Source organism: Scyliorhinus canicula, chromosome 12 (genome assembly GCF_902713615.1).
Source record: "Scyliorhinus canicula chromosome 12, sScyCan1.1, whole genome shotgun sequence".
Classification (NCBI taxonomy): Eukaryota; Metazoa; Chordata; class Chondrichthyes; order Carcharhiniformes; family Scyliorhinidae; genus Scyliorhinus; species Scyliorhinus canicula.
The window spans coordinates 63,831,152-63,858,790 of NC_052157.1; the positions used below are offsets into that span (position 1 = coordinate 63,831,152).

Sequence of the window (27,639 nt, forward strand, 5' to 3'; positions counted from 1 at the left end):
ATAATTCAAATACAATGCAGATTAATACAAATTCAAGCACGTTTTGGCCAAACGACCTTGAGTTAAACAAATTGCACGTTTCAACACATTTCAACTTCTCAATTTTCAAACACAGCTTCTGCTTAAATTTTATCAACAATTTCTTAAACTTTCAAAACAGCAACAACAGAATTTTATTGATCATTTCATGATTAAATATTGAAAAGTTCATGTGGGGAGGAGGTGTTTGAACAAAACTGGGACCACAGTCCACAACACAAAGCAGTTTTCAACACTTGCAGCAACAAAAGTAGTTGCATTTTCAGTGGCTACATTTATTACTATATATTTAGTGATTGATACCTTTACCAACGCAGATATCACCTGACAGCATCCACCCCAGTGACCTTTCACCATCAGAATGAAGAGGTTGTGACAGGTCGGTAGGATAAAGATTCTTGAAAATTCAATGCGTTCTGCAGGTGCTGCAGTTTATATCAGAGGGAAGATTTAAAAAACCCAAACTGACAACACAATTTCAGAGAGAATCTGACATTAGACTGGAACAACAGAGTCCCAAATGTTTCATCCTCATTGGATATCAACTTATATTTTAGCATTATCCCAACAAACACATCATGAAGAATTAACGGTTAACAATCGAAATAATAGTAATGTTTGAGATATGGTTGTCCAAATATAAAAATAATTCAAAATGAATAAAGGTTAAAATTATTTACCGTTGTCTTTATTAGATTAAAAAATATTTTTTCAGGTGCATTTTGAAAGCTGCGAATCTTTGAAGACTTTCCTACACTGATGACAGGTTTCAGAGCTGGTGTGAGCTTTCAACTGATGGATGTAAACAAAGCTCTCTCCACATTCTAGGCATTTATAGGGTCTCCCTCTGTGTATCCTCTGGTGTTTATGGAGGCTCCCATAAAGTCATTCCCACATTCTGCACATTTATAGGGTCTCTCTCCTGTGTGGATCCTTTTGTTTACGGTGATTCCCTGAGTCTGTGAAACTCTTCCCGCATTCAGGACATTTATAGGGCCTCTCTCCTCTGTGTCTCCAATGGTGAGTATGGAGGTGCCACATTCAGAACATTTATAGGGTTTCTCTCCGGTGTGGATCCTCTGGTGTTTATGGAGGCTCCCTGAGTCTGTGAAACTCTTCCCAAGTTCTGGACATGTTTAGGGTCCTGTGTGGATCTGCTGGTGTTTATGGAGGTTCCTTGACTCTCTGAACCTTTCCCACATTCAGGACATTTATAGGCTTTCTCTCCTGTGTGTATCCGTTGGTGTTTATGGTGATTCCCCGAGTCTGTGAAACTCTTCCCGCATTCTAGACATTTATAGGGTCTCCTGTGTGGATCCTCTAGTGAGTATGGAGGTTCCCTGAGCATGTCAAACTCTTCCCACATTCTGGACATTTATAGGATCTTTATGTGTGGCTTCTCTGGTGCTTATGGAGGTTCCCTGAGTCTATGAAACCCCTTCCACATTCAGGACATTTACAGGGTCTCTCTCCTTCCTGGATCCTCTGGTGAGTAGGGAGACTCCCAGTCTGTGTGAAACTCTTCCCACATTTTGGGCATTTATAGGGTTTCTCTCCAGGGTACATTCACTGGTCAGTATGGAGCTTCCCAGCCTGTGTGAAACTCTTCCCACATTCAGGACAATGAAATAGCTTCTCTCCTGTGTGGATCCATTGATGCTGATGAAGATCATGTGATTTTCTAAATTCCCTCTCCTGTGCAGAGTTTGTGAACGATCCCTGCTCAGTTTGGTGACCATTGCTGGAAGGAGAGTTTTGGCCTGTTGAAATGAGTCCACAGGATTTTGGATATAATCTTATGTGCTTGTGAAGGAAATCTGCAATGGTAAATCCAACACTGCAATGAGGGCAAGAGTGATACTCACCTTGTTCCCCTGCTGGAGAAAAAAGAAGGTAAATTGTCAATGTAATAAACATCTCAAAGATTCTTTTGGAGATAAAATTCAGGGATGTGTGGGGGTTGAGGTGAAACGCATTCTCACACCCAAGTCAGAGTTTGTGGGTTTATGTCCCGCTAAAGAGACTTCTGCATGTAATCCTGACCGACAGTGCAATGCTTCAGTGAAGGAGAACTGCACTGTGGTAGGTCCTGGGCGGAATTCTCCAACCCGCCAGACCCATTTTCTGGCACGACGTGCCCCTGTCGACAGCTGGATCCTCCATCCGGCAGCCGGCCAATGGGGTTTGTCATTGTGGCCACCTCCACGCCGTCGGGAAATCTGAAGGCGTGAGTGCGCTGCCGGCAAAGAGGAGGATCCAGCCGATGGAGAATCCCGACCTCTGTCTTTCAAGGCATATTAAACTGCACATAAACATATTAAATTGTGTATGCGTTAAGATCATAGAATCTGTACTGTCCAGAAGGAGGCCATTCAGCCCATCGAGTCTGTACAGACCCTTCAAAAGTGCACCGCACCGAGACTTCTGGTGGCGACCATGGTTTGAGTGGGCGCACCTTTGGTGGCTCCCGCTCGTGGTGGACTTTTTGGACCTTTTTCCCGATTAACGGCGGAGCTGAGTGATGGTATACGGTGCTGGTGAGGTGAAAGTAGAGAATATCCCATCGGTTTATGGATTCATGGACCAGAAGTGGTCCATTTGCTGAAAACAGGTTTGGAGCCTGCGACACAGGGGAAGATGGCAGAGGGTCAAGGTCTGGGTTTGCCGGCTCAGTGGTCGACGGAACAACTTGTGACCTTTCTGCACGAGACGTTTGCCCAGCAGAGGAAGGAGTACTTGGAGGACCTGCCCAGGGTGGTAGATCCTATAAAGGCGGGGATTGACTGCAAAGTATTGAGGTTAGAGGCCAAGGGCCAGGCGATTCAGAAGATGGAAGAGACAGTGGGTGAACACGATGAGCAGCTCATCTCGATGGCTGCGGATATGGGACTGATGAGGGAGATCATCAGAAGAAGCTGCGGGACAAAGTGGAGGACCTAGAGAATAGGTTGCGCAGGCAGTACTTAAGGATCGTTGGCCTTCCGGAGGGCAGCGAGGGAGTGGTCGCCGGTGCATATGTGGCACGAATATTTGAGAAGCTGCTGGGTGTAGGAGCCTTTGCGCGGCCCTTGGAGGTACACAGGGCGTATAGGGCACTTATGAGGAAGCCGCAGAGAAACGAGCCGCAGGGGGCAATGGTGGTGCGAATGCACCGGTTCCTGGATAAGGAACATATTCTGCGGTGGGCCAGGCAGACGAGGCGCTGCACATGGAAAGGCAGCGAGCTGCTTGTATACCAGGACCTTGGCGAGGAGCTGGCCGAAAGAGGGGCGAGCTTCAACAAGGTGAAGTTGGCCCCCTTTAAAAAGGGGATGAAGTTCGGCATGTTGTATCCTGCGAGTCTGTGGGTTACGCATGAGGACCAGGAACTCTCCTTTGGATTGCCAGAGGAGGTGATGAACTTTATCAGAGACAAAGAGTTGGCAGGAGAAGGAGGACATTGAACTTTGGAGCGAGTGTTTATGTTTTGAATTTAAAATGTTTTTTTCTTCTGGTTAGTATGAACCACCTTTGCACCATGTTTGGGGCCGTTGCTCTGTTATGTCTTTTAGGTTTGTTTTGTTCTTAATGGGGGATGATGGGGGGGGGGTATCAGTGGGGGTAGGATGCTTGGCACCATGGGCGGGAGCTACCAGGCTAGCTGTGTGGGCTAGCTCATGGAAGCGCAGTGAGGCGCGAGCAGGTGATAAGTTTGTTGATGGGGGTTGGGATTGTTATTTTGTTATGGGGTGGGGGGGGAGGGAGAGGGGGGTAGAAGTCTGCTGACAGGGGAGGGACTGACGAATGGCGACAGGGCGGGGGTTGATGGCAGTCGGCACCCGAGGGCGGGCCTGAGGAGGCGCAGGACTGGGCTGGCCTAGAAAGGGCTATGGTTGATCACCGGTGGGGAGGGGGGGTGGTGCCCCCGACCAGGCTGATCACATGGAATGTGAGAGGGCTGAATGGGCCGGTCAAGAGGGCCCATGTGTTCGCGATCTGAAGAGTTTAAAAGCAGACGTGGCAATGCTACAGGAGACCTGAGGATGGTGGATCAGACCAGGTCGAGGAAGGGATGAAGAATAGGTGTGGGCGGTGTGCAGGAGGGCATGCAAATAATGCCCACATGTTCTCGGCATGTATGACGCTTCGGGGATTCTGGCAAGGATTTGCCGATGTCATGTCCACGGTATTAAAGACAAGGGTGGCACCGAGTCCAGAGGTGGCAATTTTTGGAGTGTCGGAAGACCCGGGAATCCAAGGGGCGAGAGAGGCTGATGTTTCGGCCTTTGCCTCCTTGGTAGCCCGGAGATGGATCTTATTGGCATGGAAGGACTCGGAGACCCCAAAATCGGGGGTATGGGTTTGTGACATGGCCGGGTTTCTCAGGCTTGAGAAGATCAAGTTCGCCCTCAGAGGTTTGATGTTAGGGTTCACCTGGAGGTGGCAGCCGTTTATCGATTTCTTTGGAGAAAATTAAACTGTCAGCAGATATGATAAGGGCGGGGGGGGGGGGGGGGGTGGTTAGAGGGAGATAGTTGAGGCGGGATCAGTGAGTGGAGGAGGGGGACTGGAGAATTGCGTGTGTCAGCCATGTTGGCTGGGTGTGGTTGTTGGTTGGGGGAAGTGTTATTTACTGTGTTATGTTTGCTTTTGAAATTGTTGTTAAAAAATTACAAATGCCTTTAAAAAGAGTACCGCATCAAGGTACACTCCCTCACCCTATCCCCATAATCCCTGCTACCTTTGGACACTAAGGAGCATTTTAGCATGGCCAATCCAGCTAACCTGCACATATTTGGACCGTGAGAGGAAACTGGAGGACAGGGGGAGACTATGCAAACTCCACACAGTCACTCAAGGTCAGATTCGAACCCTGCTCTCTGGTGCTGTGGGGCAGCAGTGCTAACCATTGCATCGCCGTGCTGCCCACCGGTTTAACATCAATCCGATGGCTCAATATAAAGAAGGGCAGGATGTTTTCCTGATGTCCTTGCCAACATTCTTCCACCAACCAACACAACAAAGTCAGATTATCATATCAATGATCTGATTGCTGTTGTTGCCATCTTGCTGTGTATCAGTTGAGTCTATTTGCTTATATAACAGTGATTTCATTTCTAAAGGCAACAGATTGGCTCTAAAGAAAATTGGAACATGCCGAATACATCATACGTGTTTCTAACAAGGCAGTTCTTTCTAATCCTGAAAACTATCAAGATGATTTTAAAGAGGCAATTCTTGATCTCAGTACCTGCCACCGTCATAAATTCTCACATGAGGTTAACGGACCTTTCGCTGGTCTGACAAATTATCCATCCTGCCCATGACAATTCCTGCAATGAGCAGGACCAGAACATTAATGCCACTGTGGATACAAACTCTGAAGCAAATATAGAACTAAGCAGGATCTCAACCTTTTAGCTACTCTCTAAACACTATTACAACCCAAAGTCATTATTTGTACCCTCTGGTTAACAACCATCCAATCTGTCAAAACAGTTTATCCTGATTTACTTGATCGCTGTACCAAATTACTTTGAAAATCTTGATTAAATCTCTCCTTAACTTTCACACACTAAGGAGAAAGATTTTAGCCTCTTCATACACGAGTGAAGTCTCCCATTTCTAATTCCGTTCTGGTAAATCTCTCTGCACATTCGTCAAGGCCTTGTCATTCTTTTTAAACTGTGGCTCCCAGATTTAAAAATAATATATTCTCGATCAGCCTGAACAGTGGTTTACCATTAATTCCTCACTAATGTAATCTGTGCCTGTATTTCTGAAGCTTAGAATCCATATTAATTGCCTCACCGACTTCTGCCCAAACCAGAAGATTTCAATTTGTGATTCTCCAGGTCTGTGTTTCTGCATCCCCATCAACATTGTACCATTTCAATTCTATTGCTTCTCCTCACACTTCCCTGCCTGAACTTTAATCTACTCTATGTCATCCCATTGCACCACTCTATCTACATCTTCCTGAAAACTTATTTTCTCCTCTTCACTATTTACTTTATTTTCAAGCTTTGTGTCAGCTGTAAACATTGATATGATGTTCCCTTTACCCACGTCCTGATCATTGATTTACATCAAAACGGACAGGGGTCCAAACACTGTCCACTGGGTGAAACACAGTTTATTGGCTCCAATCTGATGAACAACCATTCCATTCAGCATTACTCTCTGCTTCCTGTCCTCTAATCTATTTTGTATCTACTGTACGACTGCAACATTAATCCGACAGACTTCAATTTGTCAACAAGTCTATTTTGTGACATTTTATCACATTGATGTTATTACAGGACACAAGAATCTTTCCCTAAAGTTCCCAGTTCTGGTCAGTATCCTTACATTTTGATTCCTGTTTTGCTGTCCACATTGTCGTCCATTTGATGCCGAGTTCCTTTGCATATTCATCACCGTACCAGACCAGCAGCTCACCCGGGGAGGAATAGGCTTGCAGCTCCTGTAATAAATTTTCCCTTGCTGCTGGAAGGCTACAAGGTTCTGCTCCTCTTCCTTTCTGGCACAGTTAACAAATCTGGGACAAGAGAAGTGAATACAGAACTGGTGAAAGCTCAGTTCAAAATGTGGCATGAATACAGAATGAGAGACATGTTAGTATAGTGTGTTCGACTGATGGGGCGTACCTCCAGCTATTGCCAAATTTCAACTTTAAACACATTGTCAGGAGAGCACACTCAGTGGAGACCAATCAACTCAGTGTAGATCTTAAAAATAATCACCTCAACGTTTCTGGGGAGATGGGGAAGGAGTTTGGGGGAGGGGGGAGATATGCCCTGCAATATCCAATGAATTGGATACTCTAAATTTATTTAAAAAAAGAAATCTGCAGAAAGGTAGATTCAGAGTGTTTCCTTGCGGTGTTATGAATTTCCTCGTTTCCGTCTGTAAGGGGCCTACATTAGATTTTATTAATCTTTTTCTCTTTACATACCCATAGAAACGTTTACAGTCAGTATTTATGTTCCCTGCTAGTTTACTTTCAAATTGTATTAGTCAATCCCTTGGTCCGCCTTTGCTGAATTTTAAACTGTTCCCAATCATCAGGTCTCTTGATTTTTCTTGCTAATGTGTATGCCTCTTCTTTGAATCTAATACTATCTCTAATTTCCCTTGTAAGACATGGTTTGGCCACATTTCCCTTTCTACTCTTGCGCTAAATAAGAATAAACAACTTTTGCAGTTCACCTATTTGTTCTTTGAATGCTCGCTATTGCCTGCCCGCTGTCGTTCCTTCCAGTAATGTTTCCCAGTCTGTCATTGCCAGCTCATGCCTCATACCATCATAGTTGCATTTATTGAAGTTCAGGACCTTGGTCTCAGAATCAATTACCTTCCTATTCACCTTGATAAAGAATTCTACCATATTCTGGTCCTCATCCCCAAGGCTTCTCTCACAACTAGATTGCCAATTAATCCTTTCTCATTGCACAACACCCAGTCCAAGATGGCCTGTTCCCTTGTTGGTTCCTCAACACACTGGTCCAGAAAACCACCCCTTATACACTCCAGAAATTCTTCCTCTGTTGTAGTGTGACTAATTTGAGTTACCCACTCTATATGTAGATTAAAGTAACCCATAATCACTGATGTTCCTTTATTACATGCATTTCTGATTTCCTGTCTAATGCTATTCCCAATATTACCACTGCAGTTTGGTGGTCTGTATACCACCCCTACAGATGTTTCTGGTCCCTTAATTTTTCTTAACTCCACTCAAACAGATTCCACATACTCAATATTGTATCAATATCTGCTTTAATCAACAATGCAACTCCACCAACTTTTCCTTTCTGTTTGTTCTTCCGAAAAACTGAATAGCCCTCAATGTCTAGTTCCCATCCTTGGTAACCTTGGAGCCATCTCAACTATATCTCATCCCTTTACATCCATCTGCACAATTAATTTGTCCATTTATTTTGAATGCTCCACGTATTCAGGTACTAAACCTTTTAATGTACCTATCCCTTCCCTACTACTTTTTTTTACAGTGTTATTATCTGATACAGGCCTTTGATTTCTCTGCCTATCACTTTTTTTATTCTTGTTTCTGTCTTGTTCTTTTGTTCTTGATTCCCCCTGCTCTGAATCCTCACATAGGTTCCCATCTACCTGCCATATTAGTTTAAACCCTCCCCGACCACTCTAATAAGTACCCCCCAAGGACATTAGTCCCGGTCCTGCCCAGGTGCAACCCGTCCAGTTTCTACAGATCCCATCTCCCCCAGAATCGGTCTCAAAGCCCAAGGAATCTGAAACTCTCCCCCTCACTTCAGTCACGTATTCATCCGATGCATCCGACTATTTCTACTGTGACGAGCACTAGATAGCGGTGGTGTGGTGAATCACAGTAGCGTAATTCACACTGTATTACACATGTTGTACTATGTCTCTGTAAGCTCGGCACACGAGCAGTTGCGCTGCTCTGCCACTAGGGGGAGATGCACTGGGAGTGTACGGGAGTTTGTACTGGGCTCCACCCTTGGCTCCACCCACGGCTCCTCCCCCTAACCTGAAGTATAAAGGTTGATGCTGAGAGCCTGCCTGCCAGTTCATCTGGAGTTCACCTTGTCACAGGCAGGCTCTGTTGTAGGACGATTAAAACCACTGTTCACTTCTAACCATGTGTCGCGTGAATTGATGGTCTCATCAATTTAATCGTCTTAAGAAACAGTAAGGAACGACTATGGAATCAGCCCTCAAGCCTGATCGACTGGAACTCGACCCACAGGATGCAGAGGCGAAAGAAATCTTTTCTCATTGGCTCCGATGTTTTAAGGCCTACCTGGCTGAAACAAGCACCGCAGAAAGGACGGAGGAGCAGAAACTAAGCCTACTGCACGCAAGGGTGAGCCATCGTATATCTACTCAGTTAAACTGTACCGGCTCATATACAGAGGCCCTGGCCCTACTCGATAGAATGTACCTGAGGCCCGTCAATGATGTCTACGCGCGCCACGTTTTTACTACTCGCCGCCAGCGCCCCACAGAATCGCTAGAAGAATTTCTAAGAGACTGAAAAGCCTTATCCCGGGACTGTAATTACCAGTCTGTAAATGCTGCTGAACATAGAGAACTTGCTGTCCGCGATGTCTTTGTTGCAGGCCTTAGATTGAATTACGTGCGCCAGCGACTGCTGGAGAAAGGGGCTCAAAATTTAGAAGAAACTGTTGAACTCGCTACAACTATGGAGGTCTCGTTTCGTAGCCTCACCTCGTTTCCTGCGGACTCCGCGACCCCGTCATGGACCCCTGTCCAGCGACTGCCCCAGGCCTGCGCCACGCGGCCACCCAGCCACCATGCTGCCCCAGCCTGCCACTTTTGTTGCCAGTCTCAGCACCCGCGGCAGCACTGCCCGGCCCGCAACGCAACCTGCAGCAGCTGCGGGCGAAAAGGTCACTACGCCAGAGTGTGTCTGGCAAGGAAGGCCCCAGCCCCTAACCCTCAAGCGGCACAAAGCAACGGCTCTCCGCACTCGCAGGCCCGCAGGCCCCGGAACGCTGCGGCCTATACCCCGACTCCGCCCCCGCCCGCCACGTGCGATCCATGAGGGCCGCCATCTTGGCGGACCCCCACCACGCGGCCAACCACATGCAACTCATGGGGGCCACCATCTTGGACGCCATCTTCCTCGCCGCCCGCCACGTGCGATCCACGGGGGTGGCCATCTTGGGCTCCATCCGCTCCAAACTCGGAAAATTTAATTGAAGACTGCGACCTCAGCGGGCACTCATCGCGGGGCCATCCCAGCGCAGCCGACCGAGCCGCCGACTACCCACAACTCAACGCAGTCACACTGGACCAATCACGCCCAAAACATCTCAAAACTCTATGACGATGGTCCAAGTCAACGGGTACAGTACACCGTGCCTTTTCGACTCCGGGAGCATCGAGAGCTTCATACGCCCAGATCTGGTAAGACGCTGTTCGCTCCCTGTTTTTCCTGCACGGCAAACTATCTCCCTCGCTTCGAGTTCCCACTCAGTCCATATCCAAGGACGCACCATCGCGACTCTAACGATCCAAGGCGCTAGTTACTCTAATTTTCAACTATACGTCCTGCCCGAACTCTGTGCCCCACTCTTACTGGGACTAGATTTTCAGTGCAATCTCAAGAGTCTCCCTCAGCTTCGGCGTACCTCTACCCCCACTCACTATCTGAAGCCCAGCCACGCTGCAAATTCCCCCCCCCTCCTCTCCATGCCAACCTCACTCCGGACTGTAAACCCGTAGCCACTCGCAGCAGGCGGTACAGCCTACAGGATAGGGTGTTCATTCGAACCGAGGTCCGGAGGCTCCTACATGAGGGGATCATAGAGGCCAGTAACAGTCCCTGGAGAGCTCAGGTGGTGGTCGTCAAGACCGGGGAAAAATTCCGCATAGTCATAGACTATAGTCAGACTATTAATCGGTTTACGCTCCTCGACGCGTACCCCCTCCCCAGGATTGCAGATATGGTGAATCAGATCGGCCAGTATCGGATTTGCTCCACAGTGGATCTGAAGTCTGCATACCACCAGCTCCCAATCCGCCCGGAGGACCGCCACTACACGGCATTCAAGGCCGATGGCCGCCTCTTCCACTTCCTCCGGGTCCCTTTGGCGTCACAAATGGGGTCTCAGTGTTCCAACGAGCAATGGACCGAATGGTGGACCAGTACGGGCTGCGGGCCACGTTTCCGTACTTAGATAACGTCACCATCTGCGACTATGACCAGCAGGACCACGATGCCAACCTCAATCGATTTCTCCAGACGGCCCAGAAGCTTAATCTCACGTACAAGAAGGAGAAATGCGTTTTCCGCACAACCAGACTAGCCATCCTCGGCTATGTCGTGGAAAACGGAGTCCTGGGCCCCGGGAGTTCTTAGAACTCCCTCTCCCTCATTGTCCCATGGCCCTCAAACGGTGCCTGGGGTTCTTTTCATATTATGCCCAGTGGGTCCCTCAATATGCGGACAAAGCCCGCCCACTCTTTAAGGCCACACTTTTTCCCCTGTCAGCTGAGGCTCGTCAGGCCTTCAACTGCATCAAGGAGGACATCGCCAAAGCGGCCATGCGGGCGGTAGATGAATCCGTCCCTTTCCAGGTTGAGAGCGATGCCTCAGAGGTCACTCTTGCAGCCACACTAAATCAGGCAGGGAGACCAGTCGCATTTTTCTCCCGAACCCTCTCCGCTTCGGAACTTCGACACTCCTCAGTTGAAAAGGAAGCAAAAGCCATTGTGGAGGCTATTCGTCACTGGAGGCACTACCTCACAGGTAGAAGGTTCACCCTCATCACCGACCAAAGATCGGTTGCCTTCATGTTTGACAACTCGCAAAGCGGCAAAATTAAAAATGACAAAATTATGAGGTGGAGGATCGAACTCTCCACCTACAAGTACGATATTATGTATCAACCGGGGAAGTTCAACGAGCCCCCAGATGCCCTGTCCCGCGGCACGTGTGCCAGCGCACAGAGCGACCACTTAAAAGCCATCCACAATGACCTCTGCCACCCGGGGGTCACCCGTCTCGCCCACTACATTAAAGCCCAAAATCAGCCTTTCTCCACCGAGGAGGTAAAAGCGATCACCAGGGACTGCCCGATCTGTGCGGAGTGCAAACTGCACTTCTACAGACCAGACAAGGCCCACCTGGTCAAGGCTTCTAGGCCCTTTGAACGCCTCGCTATCGATTTCAAAGGGCCACTCCCCTCGACTAACAGGAATGTGTACTTCCTGAACGTCATAGACGAGTTCTCCCGTTTTCCCTTTGCTATCCCGTGCCCCGATATGACCTCCCACACAGTCATTAGGGCCCTGCATAGTATCTTCACCCTGTTTGGTTTCCCCAGCTACGTACACAGCGACAGGGGTTCGTCCTTTATGAGTGACGAGCTGCGTCTGTACCTGCTCGGCAAGGGCATTGCCTCGAGCAGGACTACCAGCTACAACCCCAGGGGGAACGGACAGGTGGAGAGGGAGAATGCGACGGTCTGGAAGACCGTCCTACTGACCTTCAGGTCCAGGAATCTCCCGATCTCCCATTGGCAAGAAGTCCTCCCCGACACGCTCCACGCTATTAGGTCCCTCTTATGTACCGCTACCAACCAGACCCCTCACGAGCGGCTCTTTATTTTTTCCAGGGGCACTACCGCGGGGGTTTCGCTCCCGGCATGGTTGAAGACACCGGGCCCAGTACTCCTCCGGAAGCACGTCAGGGCACACAAAACTGACCCACTCGTAGAGAAAGTGCTCCTACTGCATTCAAACCCCCAGTACGCCTTCGTAGAGGACACTGTATCCCTCCGGGATCTAGCACCTGCAGGATCCAACCCCCCCACTACCACCGCCGAGGTACCCCTCACACTACATCCCACCCAACTCGCCCCCCACGCCCCCGCACCTACCAGTTCGCTACATTTCCTTTGCGTGCCCGCGCCAGCTAGTTCCCAGCGCCCCCAGTCCCCAGTCGAACCAGACAGGTACGAAGCTCGGGCGGAATCGCCCCTGGAGTCCGCCATCATACCCCAACCGACGGTGCTTATCCAGCCACCAGAAGGGGCTGCAACCCCGGTGCTCCACCGATTACAGCGGACAACTCGGCCACCGGACAGACTCAATCTGTAAGCCACCACCCCCGCCGGACTTGATTTTCTTTACAGGGGGTGAATGTGGTGAATCACAGTAGCGTAATTCACACTGTATTACACATGTTGTACTATGTCTCTGTACAGTAAGAAGTCTTACAACACCAGGTTAAAGTCCAACAGGTTTGATTCAAACACGAGCTTTCGGAGCGCGGCTCCTTCAGCCGCTCTCCGAAAGCTCGTGTTTGAATCAAACCTGTTGGACTTTAACCTGGTGTTGTAAGACTTCTTACTGTGCTCACCCCAGTTCGCTACATTTCCTTTGCGTGCCCGCGCCAGCTAGTTCCCAGCGCCCCCAGTCCCCAGTCGAACCAGACAGGTACGAAGCTCGGGCGGAATCGCCCCTGGAGTCCGCCATCATACCCCAACCGACGGTGCTTATCCAGCCACCAGAAGGGGCTGCAACCCCGGTGCTCCACCGATTACAGCGGACAACTCGGCCACCGGACAGACTCAATCTGTAAGCCACCACCCCCGCCGGACTTGATTTTCTTTACAGGGGGTGAATGTGGTGAATCACAGTAGCGTAATTCACACTGTATTACACATGTTGTACTATGTCTCTGTACAGTAAGAAGTCTTACAACACCAGGTTAAAGTCCAACAGGTTTGATTCAAACACGAGCTTTCGGAGCGCGGCTCCTTCAGCCGCTCTCCGAAAGCTCGTGTTTGAATCAAACCTGTTGGACTTTAACCTGGTGTTGTAAGACTTCTTACTGTGCTCACCCCAGTCCAACACCGGCATCTCCACATCATGTCTCTGTAAGCTCGGCACACGAGCAGTTGCGCTGCTCTGCCACTAGGGGGAGATGCACTGGGAGTGTACGGGAGTTTGTACTGGGCTCCACCCTTGGCTCCACCCACGGCTCCTCCCCCTAACCGGAAGTATAAAGGTTGATGCTGAGAGCCTGCCTGCCAGTTCATCTGGAGTTCACCTTGTCACAGGCAGGCTCTGTTGTAAGACGATTAAAACCACGTTCACTTCTAACCACGTGTCGCGTGAATTGATGGTGTCATCAGGTGGGAACTCAGAAACTCCCAGCAACACCCACCACAAATGGCACTAAGAAACAGTTCCGTTAGATCGTGACCTGTGAGTTATAGGAGGGCTGAGGAAATCAGTCCAATTGACTAGAGAGACAGGGATGGGTTGAGGGTGATCATTTGGGGCTTGGGAGATTGGTTGGAGCCAAGGTGCTCAGATCCTGATGATATTTTATCAGTCTTTCCTTACCTCATCTAATTTGAATTAGATTCATCCTTTGTGTCACTATACTCAAAATCTTGCTTGCCTTCACTGATTTGCAAAATGGTATTTTAATAAAAGGATTGGATTATTCAAAGTTTAGAAAATTAATTTAATCTTTATTTTTGCAAGTGTTTAAGCTGAACACAAATTGCAAGAAGCTGGTGGCAGCCTCCCACTTCTTTTATTAAAACTTAAACAAACCCTTATCTGTTTTCTGTGATTACACCTCTGAATTAAAAAGACCAGAGCTTCATAAAACCTACAAACTCACAAGTGATGAACAGTTTCAGGTAGCTTTGTAAAATGAGGAATGATCCCTGAACTAAGTCAAGATGTCCATGCTCTCTGGCATGTTGCCATCTCTTCCACATCTTCCTCTTACCCTTAGCCTACATCAGTGTTTTTCAAACATTTTTGCCGGGGCCACTTTTTTACCAACCGGTATCCTTTGGGACCCTTTGGACTCTTACCGTCACTATCAGTCTCTAATGTGGGACCTTATCAAAAGCCTTGCTGAAGTCCCAAGTAGACTATGTCAAATGCATTTCCCGCATCTACACACCTGATCACCTCTTTGAAAAATTCGAACAAGTTGGTCAGACATGTGGTCACCGATCTGCGATTACCACCGGTTCGCTCTGGGGGGGATGGGCGGGGTCTTCAGGAGGTGCAGTGGGCAGGGATTGAGAGATTTGGGGATCTCTTCATCGAGGAGGGTTTCCTGAGCTTGGAGGAGCTAGAGGAGGAGTTTGAGTTGCTGGGTGGGAATGGATTTCGGTACCTGCAGGTATGGGACTTTGTTCAGAGGCAGGTCAGGTTTCCCTTGCCTCCCTCTAAGGGGACTACAGGATAAGGTGATGTCAAAAACAGGGGTTGGGGTGGGGAGGATCTCGGAAATATATAAGGAACTGATGGAGTGGGAAGGGGTTCCAATTGGGGAGGTGAAGAGGAAGTGGGAGGAAGAGCTGGGAGGAGAGTTGGAAGTAGGGCTATGAGGAGAGTCAATGCATCATTGTCGTGTGCCAGGCTTAGCCTGATCCAGTTCAAGGTGGTCCACAGGGCTCATATGGCTGTGGCCCGAATGAGTAGTTTTTTGAGGAGGTGACGGGCAGGTGTTTGCGATGTGGGGGGCGTCCTGCAAACCATTACATATGTTCTGGGCGTGTCCGACGCTGAGGGGATTCTGGCAGGGATTTTCAGATGTCGGAAGGAGGGGGGGTGGGGGGGGGTTGGTGGAGGAAGAGAGGCCGATTGTCTGGCCTTTGCCTTCTGGTGGCCCGGAGAGGGATTCTGTTGGGATGGAGGGTCTCGGAGCCTCCAAAGTCAGGTGTTTAGGTCAGTGACATGGTAGGGTTTCTTCGGCTAGAGTAAATTCAGTTCACCTTAAGGGGTTCAATACAGGGGTTCACTCGGAGGGGGCAGCTGTTCATCGACTTCTTCAAGGAGAATTGACTGTCAGCGGGGGGGGGGGGGGGGGGGGGGGGCAGTGACAAATAAGGCCAGGGAATCTCATGTATGGGTAGTTAGGGTTTAGGGCTGGGGGGAGTTGGGTATGTTATTGTGGGTTTTTTTTAAGTATGTTGGAGCTCTGTTGTTTAAAATGTGAAAATGTTAAAATTATAAATGCATCAATACAATATTTTCTAAAAAAAACTACCCCTGAAACCAGGATTTAAATCCAAAAACCAGAGCCTCGAGTTGGAGCACCTAATGTGCAACTTCCACCTACATGCCACCATCAGAAGTCCTTTACTTATTTTGTACTCATAGCTGCACCTAGCAACAACCAGGAACAGAAACCTTGGGTTGGATTCTCCACTGGTGGGATTCTCCATTGCATCGCCCGCACACCCATGCCCAGGATTTCCCGATGGCGTGGGAAACCCCATTGGCCGGTTGGCGGGATGGAGAATCCCGCTGCTGGCGGGGGCGCACTGCACCAGGAAACTCGGGCGGCAGGACAAGAGAATCCCGGCACTAAATAATTTATCGAAAAGCATTCAAATGAGGCAGTAAGAAACTTGAATACCATTTTAGGAACTTACCATCCATGAATATCCACTGACAGCAGCTGATTCTTCATTTGATACGATTCCTTCATAGGGTCCAAAGTGAACTCCTTTCGGAATAACCTTCCCTTCATTCCACACGCCAAGACCGGCATTTCGAATTTTCGAGGTTGCAATGCTGAGACCCTCTGGAAGGGTTAAACGTGCTCTGTCTGGTTGGCTGAATTCAACAACCGCATCCTTGATGAATACTGGAGGACCATGCACAGGGCATTCTTCAATAAAAAATGTCTCACAATCTTCACAAACTATCAAAGGACAATGAAATGAAAGATAAATCAGGGTTTAAGTTCAATATTCAGAGTTTATAAAGGTGAAGGCGGCTTTTTCTGAGAAGGGGCAGGTGACCGATCATAGGTTTGGGGAAGAGTCTCCGTCAGCCAATGCCGAAATTGGGAAAGACGATTGGGCGGACAATCGGCCTTGAAGCCAAAATCGTGGCCAGCGCCGGGTTCACTCCAAACGGCTATTATCTGGTGTCTTGACAGCAGCGTTAATGCATTTCACTCCACAAGTAAACTCTTTTGCATATCATTAGCAGGCCTGACCAAGTATCCTCCGAGGCTTCCACAATCCTCTGCTGGGGGGCAATTACAAATGGTGAGGTTCACTTGGCTTTTAAAAATTGAGAAACGGGCACTGTGGCTGATGAAGGAGAGAGGAGGAGGTAGGGCACACAGAGGCGCGCCCGTGGGTTACCGGTCCAGACACTGGTAGGGCTGGATCGGGGGAGCAGCCAAGGCCGGGGTGTGGCGGGAGGGGGGGAACATACGGGGGGGCAGGGTCCGCAGTGCAAGTCCGGGCCACCATGTAGCCAGTTGGACCTGGTTGGACGGGGGGGGGGGAGGAGGGGGGTACACACCATGCTGAAATGTCAGCCTTATACCCCCTGCAGAGAATGGATATTGGAATTCAACCAGCAATTATGATCTTCTTCCGAGTTGCTGTGCCATGGGGGGATGCACTGCGGCTGTACGAGCTGGAGCTGCTTCAGGAGGCGGATGCTGCAGTCGTGGAGCCTGCCCCAGAGGAATAGGAGGCAGCCGGTACGGATGGCGAGCCGGCACCCAGCAGGCCGAGAAGGAGATGCAAAGGAGGCGCATGAGGCCTTGTGTGTACTGGTATCGCCTGTCATTCGAGTACCTGCTGGACCGGGCATGCCATCAAAGACTCCGGCTGAGCAGAGCGACAGTGGGATATCTCTGCCGCACCGCGGGGGAATGGGGGAGGACACCTGCTCCCGGTGGCTGTCGCCCTAAACATCTACGCCACGGTGTCCTTCCATGCGCCAAGTGGGAATCTGTCAGAAATCTCACAGAGCTCGGTGGACAGGTGCATCCGCGCCGTCAGCACAAAATATCCACTTTAGTGTGAACTGCACCTACCAGGATGCCCAGGAAACGGGGTTTGCCACCATCGCCAATATGTTCTGGGTCCAGAGGGTGATCGACAGGATGTATGTCGCCGTACAAGCATCTGCAGATGACAGGCTGGACTTCACAAACCGAAAGGGGTTCCACTCAATGAATGTGCAGCTGGTGTGTGACCCTGAGATGCGCATCATGCACATCTTTGCCCGATACACTGTTTTGAGCCTCTTCGTGGGATCCCCCCCACGGTTGAGGGGTTGGCTCCTGGGCGGCAGGGGTTATCCACTGCGGTGGTGGCTGATGACACCTATCCAAAGGGCACAAACCGACGCGGAGACCCACTCAACGATACCATGCCGCGACCAGGGGCGTGATCGAGAAGTGCTTCGGCATCCTGAAGATGCGGTCAGGTGCCTGGACCGTTCTGTAGGGGCCCTCCAGTATAGGGTTAGGAGGGTCTCCCACATTGTGGTGGCCTGTTGCGTCCCCCACAACATCGTGCGGCAGAGGGACGACATGCTGGAGGAGGAGGATGAACGTCAGTTCTTGTCCGATGAGGATGATATGGGGATGGGCGAGGGCAGGTCATGGGGCCTGGGCTAGCACGGGAGACAGCACAAAGTGTGCGCCAGGGCCGACGCACACGGAACGCGCTGATCTTCCCCAGCTTCACAGAATAGGGGGACAGGCCAGAGACCCTCAATCGGCTACCCCCTCCCATGAACTCCCTCGCTACGCCTCATCCCTCTTTGCAACACCCTCCGTGATTCCTACTTGCCTCGTTATGCGGTGCGGGCCCTGGGTTGGAAGTAACAGCAGGTCTGGCCCATGGGATGGAGGATGTCAACAACTCGTGCTGGGATGAGCTCTGGTCCTCCACACTGTTTGACAACGTCTGATTCCTGCCCACGGTAGCACTTTCCACCGTTCACCTGGGTGATCACTACATGCGAGCTGGCTATTCCATCACATGGTCCCATCGAATCCCTGGGGTAGTGGAGGTGGGGTTGGGACACTGGAGAGATAAGCGCTGGCTGAACTGCAGTTCTTGGGTCAAGCCCAACCACAACGCCCGCCCATTCACCACGCCACCCCCACCCCCCTCCCCCGGCCAGACCAGACAAGCCCATCCCTCACACCCTTCTGACAGAGCATTGAGGCAGGTTGCAATGTTGTGCACAGGTGATTAATATGAACAAATATATACAGGTTTGTGCCCTAGCCCCAACACTATACTGTGCCCTGCACCCATGCCAATCTGACTGATGTCTACCTTTCTGGCATTATGGGTCCCAACACTATGTCTAGGTGGCTCCCCAGACGGTACATCAGAAGTGGAAGCGGCCTGCTGCGTTTCCCCCCCTGTGACCCCTTTGGTTGCCCTCTTTTGGGGCGACCGGGCCCAGATGAGCCCAGCTGCTGCTCGGGTGTGCCAGGTGGCATGGTGCCATCCTGTTCTGCCCATCAGATGCACCAGGGACAGGAGGGGGAAGAGTCCGAGGTGCTGCAGTGTTCCGGCACTTCCCCTGCGGGAGCCACCGGCACGAACCCCATCGCCTCCAACTGGATGCCCGATGCCCCGCCCGGGTTGCTCAATGGGACAGGGGTGTAAGCGAAGCTAATCTCCGAGGATCCCGCCACCACCTAGCGCTGCCAGTCCTGGAGGTCCGCTCATGTCAATCAGGGTCTCCATGCTCATGGCCATGGAGCACAGGGAATGGACCACCTCCATCCGAGACTGTGCCACATCACCCAGTGACTGTGCCACCACCTTCTGGGTGTGAGCCACATGAACCAATGACTGCGCCATCTCCCTCTTGGTCTGTGCCACATCAGTCAGTGCCAGGGCAATGTCGCTGACGCGATCAGCAATGGTCCACTGTGATTGGGATGTGGTCTAGAGTGCCATTGAACTGTCCAGGTGGCTCTGGTACATAGCTGCATGTGTTAGGGCAGCTGCGTCCCGGGCCTTGACCACCGCCTGCACAGATTACCCCAGGCCTTGGACATCCTGACCCATGGCCGAAACCTCCACCCCCAAGACCTCCACTTCAGACGCCACCCGTGGGGTATTGGCCTGGGTAGGATGCATGGTTGGTACTACGTCCTGCTCCTGCACGTGGTTGGATTCATCCAAGTGCACCTGCAGGTGATGGATGCTCGCTAACAACCCCTCATGTAGTACCTAGCTCTGCGACTGCATCTCCACAATCGATGGACCGTCTGTTCCAGAAACATGAAATCTGTCTGGATGGCAGCTAGTCCCTAGGGTTGGCCCGCTCTCCAACCGTCTCCCCCCTCAGGGGTTCCTACCTTCATCTGATGTACCGGAGCGTGTTTGTGGTGCGTAGCAATTAGTGTTCCATCAGCCTCTTCACTAAAGTGCCCAACATAGGTGAATGTCTTTGGGATGGTGGGGGTTTTGGAGACAGCTGTGCCGGGAAGTCAATATCTTCCCTGGACTCTGGGGTGTCGGTCAAGGGCTCCCATCCATGTCATCATCATCAAGTTGGTTGACACCTGTGATTGTGGTTGTTGCTGGGGTCGGGGGAGAGCAGAAGTGCATGTGCCATTATCAGCAGCTCCTGCAAGACACAAGACAAGACGCATGATTGCATCGCCGGCTTAAAAGGGGGGGGGGGGGGGGGTTGCGTTGTTGGGTAGCTGGTGGCCACAGTGCCAGAGCATCTGGCAATGGTAGCCGGTATGGTTGCCGCCATGTGGTGCAGGGTGGGAGTTTGGTCGCCCTCTGGAAGGGGGGGATGCAGTTATGGGTGTGTGGGACGGGGGTTGATGCTAGGGGCACAGTGCTGCCTCCTCACCCTGGCCGTCCTGAGGAGATTGTCTCTTTCAGCACTGTTGGCCAGTCTGGACTGTGCTGATGATCTGTGCCACCTGTGCCCAGGCCTTGCGGCGGCTGGCTGTCTCCTTACCATCCAGGGATACAGGGTCGCCTGCCTCTCCTCCATGGCATCCAGCAGTATCTCCAATTCTGCTGGGTAAACCTTGGTGTCACTCGCTTTGCTGCCATCTAGTTGGCTGGGATGAGTGTGTGTGGGGAGTGCAGTGTGTTTATGCGGCTGCAGCTTATCACCCTCCTGAGTGTCAATCCTGATCCGGGTGTCAATCCTGATCCGGGTGTCAATCCTGATCCGGGTGAGTCTGCCACCATTCCTCATTCTAATCAATCATGTTCAAAGTGGCGCCGGTGCTAGCCCCTTAATGGTCGTTGAATTGGCCCAGGTGTGGCACCAGTTTTGCTTCGTAGAAGTCCATTAAACCTGCACCGGCAACAATATTTAATCCCAGGAACGGAGGAACCAGCCCATGATTATTATTGTTTCATTACAATTCAGTCTGCAAATACAAGTAGGATCTTTCTGTGATTTATCAGATGCTGAAAATAACTTCCTACCTTCCCTTACTGAAAATTACATAGAGTGCCAGTCAGATCCTCCCCACTCTGTTGTACACAAGATTTTGTTCTGGCCAAAGTTTTCAGTCCTTCACTCCAAGAAGGCAACACTGACATTGGGAACAGTAACAATGCAAACTCTGGCAAAATTACCTCCAAGCCCTGATCCACCTGAGAAAATATGAGTGGGCAGAAGGGAACTTTGAATGTGGAGACTGAATTTCAAAGAAACGTGAAGATCATACATGCAACAGGGGATATTACTTCCTCTGGATTATAATTGCATTATTTGAATGAAGTTTACACACAATGACAGTTACAAATGTTTCTCTAATCCTTGAAACACATGACACTTTGCCCTCGAGCCAATCCACAATTTATTCCTTGAATTATGTGATTTTCTACCCACATCCTTCCCCCATTCTGAGGGACTCCAAACTTGATTCTTAGAGTAATTGAATAAATGTAATGAAATGTATTGCATCAATTAGAATGAGACTGTTATTCTCGATAATCAGAGGCCTTTAGTTTACAAAATAAGTCAGATTCTATTTTATTCCAAAATTTCAGAATTATAACCGGCAGTTTGGGGTCACGTTTGTGATTGTTTTAAGTTAACGAAGAAGAATTAGCAGTGCAAAGCAAGCACAAGACGGCACTCCTCTCCTGCTACAATGCCATGTTCATTGTTATCGCAATGCCCTGGTTTACCAAGGCCTAATGTCATCACACCAAATCTCCCAATAAATTCTTCCTGACCCAAGGATTGAATATACTTTGTACATACACAGGTAGTCATCATCACAAAGTTCCCTTTCTTCAGTATAAACCTTTCTCTCTCTGTTTCTCAACCTGTATCTTCTACTTTCAGTTTCTTTGGTTACTTTTTCATTCGGAGACCCCAAACTATTTCCAGTAGAAACAACTGTGGAATAAATCAAAAAGATCATGGACAGAACTTTAAAAAATTACATGTAATTCTTGGTGCATGCAAAGGTTGTTTTTTATTTTAATGGTAGATGCTGAAAAAATTTGGAAAAGACATTTTATTCCAAACACATTCAACAAAATAACACAAGTTTAACATTCAATCAAAGTATACAGTTTGTGCTTTTTTCCCCCTTTTAATCTCCCCCCACCCTGTGACAAACAGCTCCTCAAATAAAGCTATGAACGGCCTCCACAGTATCTCAAAGCCCGCCTCTGACCCCCTTATGGCATGCTGCAACCCCCGGTGGCATAGCTAACCTCCAATTCAAAGGTATCCTTCACTGGGCAATTGGGGGTGAAGGCCACAATATCCCCACCCCCACCTCCCCTCCAGCAGCTCCGGCACCTCAAAGGTCGCCACCATAGGGTCTGGCTTCATCTCAACCCCTACGATACTTGATAGGGCCCGAATACCGCCTCCCAAACGATCCCTGCCTCCTCACACGCCCAGAACATATGAGCATGATTCACCAGCCCCCTCCCACACTTCTCATACCTGTCTGCCAGTCCCGTAAAAAACTCACTCACCCAAGCCCAAGCTATGTGGACCCAGTGCACCACCTTAAATTGTATCAAACTCATTCTTACACAGGAGGGGGCTGAGTTCACTCGCCGCATTGCCTCACACCAAAATCCCCATCCTAACTCTCTTCAACTCCTTCCATTTTCACTTGATTCTTTTCACTGCCACCTTGCCCTGCTCTCACAACCACCTATATATATCCCCAATCCTGCCATCCCCCACCTCATCTGAGAGCAGCAATTTCTCCAGAAGGATCCATTCCGATACCTGCGGGAAGGAAGGGAGCTCCTTACACTCAAAAGTCTGCACCTACCAGTACCTAAACTCACCCCGCCCCTTGGTAATTCAAGCCTTTCCCGCAGCTCCTCTAGCCCAGGGAACCTCCCCTCCGAAAACATGTCCCAAACACACCTCAGACTGTCCTCCCTCCACCGCCTATAGACCCCATCCATTCCACCCCCACCCCCAGCTTGAGCCTATGATTCCCACACAATGGCGTCAACACTAGCAGTTTAAAGTGCCTCCTCAGTTGGTCCCAAGTTTTTATAGACAACTCCACCACCGGACTCCCCGTACACCTCCTCGGAGCTAGCGGCAACATGGCCATCACCTGAGCCCTCAGGCACGCACCCTTACAAGACTCCTCCTCCAATCTGAACCAGTCCGCCCCCCCCCCCCCCCCACTATTGTCTCACCTGCTCCATATTCACTGCCCAATAGTAATACAACAAGTTTGGGAGCGCCAACTTCCCTTCCCGCCCGCCTTTGGAACAAAGCTCTCTTCACCCTTGGCGGGGAAAAAATCGGGAGGGACTGAAACACAAACAGAAATCTTGGCAGCACTTTCATATTTGACCACTGCACCTGTCAGGTGCAGCATATCTCACCTTTTAAGGTCCCTCTTGACCTCTTCTACCAACCCTGTCAGGTTCCACCTTTGCATTATGGCCCACTCATGCATTACCTAGATCCCCAGGTACTGAAATCGCTCCCTCGTCACCTTAAATGGCAGCCCCCAGATCCTCCCCCCACCCCGCCGCATTCACCGGAAACACCTCAATTTTCCCTATATTCAATTTATAACCCTATAAAACCCCAAACCTCTCCAGTAAAGCCATAATTCTGCCCATACTTTCCAACGGATCCAACACGGACAATAACAAGTCAACGACTCCCGGTGCTTACTGCCCCCCCCTCACAATCCCCCACAATTCAACCTTGGCCCAAAGTGCCATCGCCAAGGACTCAATCGCCAATGCAAACAACAGCGGCGACTGCAGCTCCATCCCTGCCTCATCCCCCAATACAACCCAAAATATCCCAAATATGTCTCATTTATTCGCACACTTCCCATGGGGCGCATACAACAACTGAACCCATGCCACAAACCTAATCCCATACCCAAACCTCCCCAAAATCTCAAACAGATGCCCCACACTACCCGATCAAATGCCTTCTCCTCGTCCATGAAAACTGCTTATAAAATTCTGCCGGGAAGCCATCAGCCCCGGCACCTTACCTGGCTGCATCATGCCTATACACTCCACCACCTCCTTAAGCCCTAACGGCTCCTCCAGCACCTGACTTTTCCCCTCTGCTAGTTGAGGCACGGTCAATTGGACAAAGACTAGAGTTGAATCCAACGGAGGCTTTATTGCTATAAGTGTGTGGCCTCCCACAGCAGCTGGCGAAATGGCTGCTGGCTGGAGGACATGTATATTTATACCCCGCCTCCTGGGCGGGGCCAGCAGGCAGAGACTACCGGCGAACCTGTAGTACAGGTCTTAGCGTACATCACCAAATCCAGGTGCAACAGTGGTTTACCACACTAGTCCATCCAAAAATCCAACCCATATCGGCTTCCTTCCCACCAGCTCCATGTAGCCCTTCAAAAAAGGCCTTATGCACCTTATTTATCCTCTCTGTATCTGACACCAGCCCCCCCCCCCCCCCCCCCCCCAACTGAAGAATTTCCACCAACGCTGCCTGCCGCTGCAGCTGGTGGACCTGCATGCGTCTTGCCTTCTCGCCATACGCATACTGCAGCCCCATAGCCCGCTGTAGCTGACCCACCACCCTACCCGTCATTATCCAGTTGAACTGCCTCGCAACTTCTTTCTGTCAATTTCCTCGGGGGAGCCACAGAATACCTCCTGTCCACATCCACAATCTCGTCCAACAATCACCGACGCTCCTCCCTCCCCATCCTATCCTTATGGGCCTTGAACAAGATAATTTCCCCCAAATCCATTGCTTTTGGCGCCTCCAAAAACATGGCAGCAAATACCTCCCCATTCTGATTGAGCTCAACGTAATTCTTTTTTTTAAGAAAACATTTTATTAAGGCGTTTGTAATTATATAACAACAATTTCAAATGTAAACATAATCTTAGAATAACAACCCCCCCTCCCAACAAACAACCATACCCAGCCAACATGGCTTACACACAGTTCTCCAGTCCCTCCTCCTCCACTCGCTGACCATGCCTAAACTAAACTAAACTATCCACCCCCACCCCTCTCCTTCCCTAACTCCCCCCCTTATTGTATCTGCTAACAGTTTAATTTTCCCGAAGAAGTCGATAAATGGCTGCCACCTCTGGACGAACCCTGACGTCGATCCTCTTAGGGCGAACTTGATTTTCTCAAGCCTGAGAAACCCAGCCACGTCACTCGCCCAGACCCCCGATTTTGGAGGTTCTGACTCCCTCCACGCCAATAAGATCCATCTCCGAGCTACCAGTTTCTTAAGTTTCTTTTTATGTTCTTTTCTAGTTACAGTCCCCATCAGAGTATGTCACCTCTTATCATTTCTTGTATTTTGTGAAATTAATTGATTATTTTGTCTTCGCAAAAGAATATGCATAAGTTAGCATCAGTCAAGTATCCAATGGTCCAGGTCTCCAGTCCTTGGGAAATGTTGTTCAATTCCCATGAAGACACAAAGGCAAACAAACAATTGACCCTGAATGAAAGTGAAAAAATTATAAACATAAGAAAAATATAATTCAATTTACTTATCTTCCAACACTCTAAAACACAAAAGTAAAGTAACTGTCTTCTACGAGCTTTTATAATCAGGGTTAACAAAAAGGGCCTTAAATATGTGAATGAAGAAAATATATTTAATTTACATGGTGGGTTATTCACATGACGTTTAGGTGTGCAATCTTCATCTGAATCACTAGATTCATCCACACGGGGTTGGTGCCTCCTGCCATGTCTTGACATGAATCCTGGCTTTGGTACATTCAATCCTGCAAAAGATAGAATATTCCAATTACCTCCAGTATTTACTTTGACTTCCCTTCCTGATAGAAGGTACCTGTTGAATTAATCCAACCATTTTGTAATATAAGGTAAGAGCAGTAGAGAGGCTTTCCTTCCATCTTTGGCACCTGAACTTTAAATCCTGCCCAAACTCATCAGATGAAAAGGCGATTTCATGTCATGATAGAGAAGTGTTTTTCACACTTTTTCTCCCGGGACCCACTTTCCACAACTGGCCAACCTTTGGGATCCACGGTGACCGGCCTTCATGACCCACGCTGGCAAACCTCTGTGACGCATGCTGACCGACCTTCATGACATACGCTGACCGATCTTCGCAACACACACTGATCGATGGGTGCACTGAATAGTGCCAGCACCTGGTGGGCCACTGGCTGTGCTGAACCCATCCTGTTGATAGATCAGCTGGGGTCTCATGGTTCCTTGGGGATGGGGGTGGTGCATATGACCAGGGTGCTCTGCAGATGTACAGGACACAGTGGACAATCAGCGGAATGTCCAACCAGATGGCTGCCTTGCAAACTGCTGCAATGGGTGACGTCTGCCCAGAAACCCCCGTCCCTGCGAGACACCCGCTCCATGGCCCATTTCCGGGCGCCATCGCTACTCGTCCCAGCTTATGGCACATGCCCCCCAGCAACGGCACAACTTTTAGCACACTATTGCAATTTTGGAAACTTTTCTTTTTTTTAAAAATCTTTTTATTTTATTCTCATATTTATAAACAGTTGTATATGCACCACATTTTTCTCGCCCACGCTAATTTCCTTTATTATACAGAGGTCTATTCTGTCCTTTGTTTAACTAACCCTGTGTGCATTTTGTTGCCCTCTGGATCGGTTTATGGTTCCTCCCCGTTGTCCGCCCGCCCCAAACCCCCCCCCCCCCGGGGTTGCGCAGTCTTTTGGTACCTCATTTATCTTGGTGTTTTTTTTTGTTAACTTCTTATTAGCTTACTCCTTGTTGCCGGCCTCGAACAGGTTTTGGAACAGACCGACACACTGCCCCCAAGTATCCAGGGAGCCTTCCTCTGACCCTCGGGTGGCGTACTTAATCTTCTCCAAGTGGAGAAATTCTGAAAGGTCAGCGAGCCAGCCTGCAGCTGTGGGTGGTGCTGCCGATCGCCAGCCGAGCAGGATTCTCCGGCGTGCGATTAGGGAAGTGAAAGCGAGGGCGTCGGCCCCCTTCCCCATGTGTAACTCTGGCTGCTCCGATACCCCGAAGTTTGCCACTATTGGGCATGGCTTCACCCTCACCCCGACAACCTTGGACATTGCCTCGGAGAAGGCTGTCCAGAACCCAGCAAGCTTGGTACAAGCCCAAAACATGTGGGTGTGGTTGGCCGGGCCCCTCTGGCACCGCTCACATTTGTCCTCCACCTCCGGGAAGGACCTGCTCATTCGGGTTCTGGTCAGGTGCGCTCTGTGCACCACTTTGAGCGGCATTAGACTTAGCCTTGCACAGGAGGAGGTGGAGTTAGCCCTACTCAGTGCTTCGCTCCAGAGTCCCCATCCTACCTCTGTCCCCAGTTCGTCCTCCCATTTTTGTTTGGTCTCGTCCAATGGATTCCGGGCTCTGTCCAGTAGCTGTCTGTATATTTTCCCACATAGCCCCCCCTTCGCGTTGCTTGTGCCTATCAGGTCCTCTAGTAGTGTGGTTTCTGGGGCCCTGGGGTACCCTATTGTCTCTTTGTGGAGGAAGTGTTTTATTTGGAGGTGTCTCATTTCCTGTACATTTGCTAGTTTCTACTTCCTCATCAGTTCGTCTAGTGTCGCCAATCTGTGCCCTACGTAGAAGTCCCCGACCGTCAGTGTGCCCCCATCCCGCCTCCATCTTTTGAAGGTGGTATCCAGCATGGCTGGGGGGGGAATCTGTGATTGCCGCATATGGGAGCCATGGGGGACATTCTGGTTATCCCAAAGTGTTGTCTCAGTTGGATCCACGTTCTCAGTGTGGCCGCTACCACCGGGCTCGTTGTGTATCTTGTTGAGGAGGATGGGAGTGCTGCTGTGGCCAGGGCCCAGAGGGTCATTCCTTTACAGGATGCCTCCTCCATTT

General features: G+C 49.9%; 1 pseudogene; it reads right to left on the reverse strand.

Moving 5' to 3' along the window:
* Positions 1–750: 750 nt before the first annotated feature.
* On the reverse strand, positions 751–25,998 carry LOC119974267 (annotated as a pseudogene).
* Positions 25,999–27,639: the final 1,641 nt, after the last annotated feature.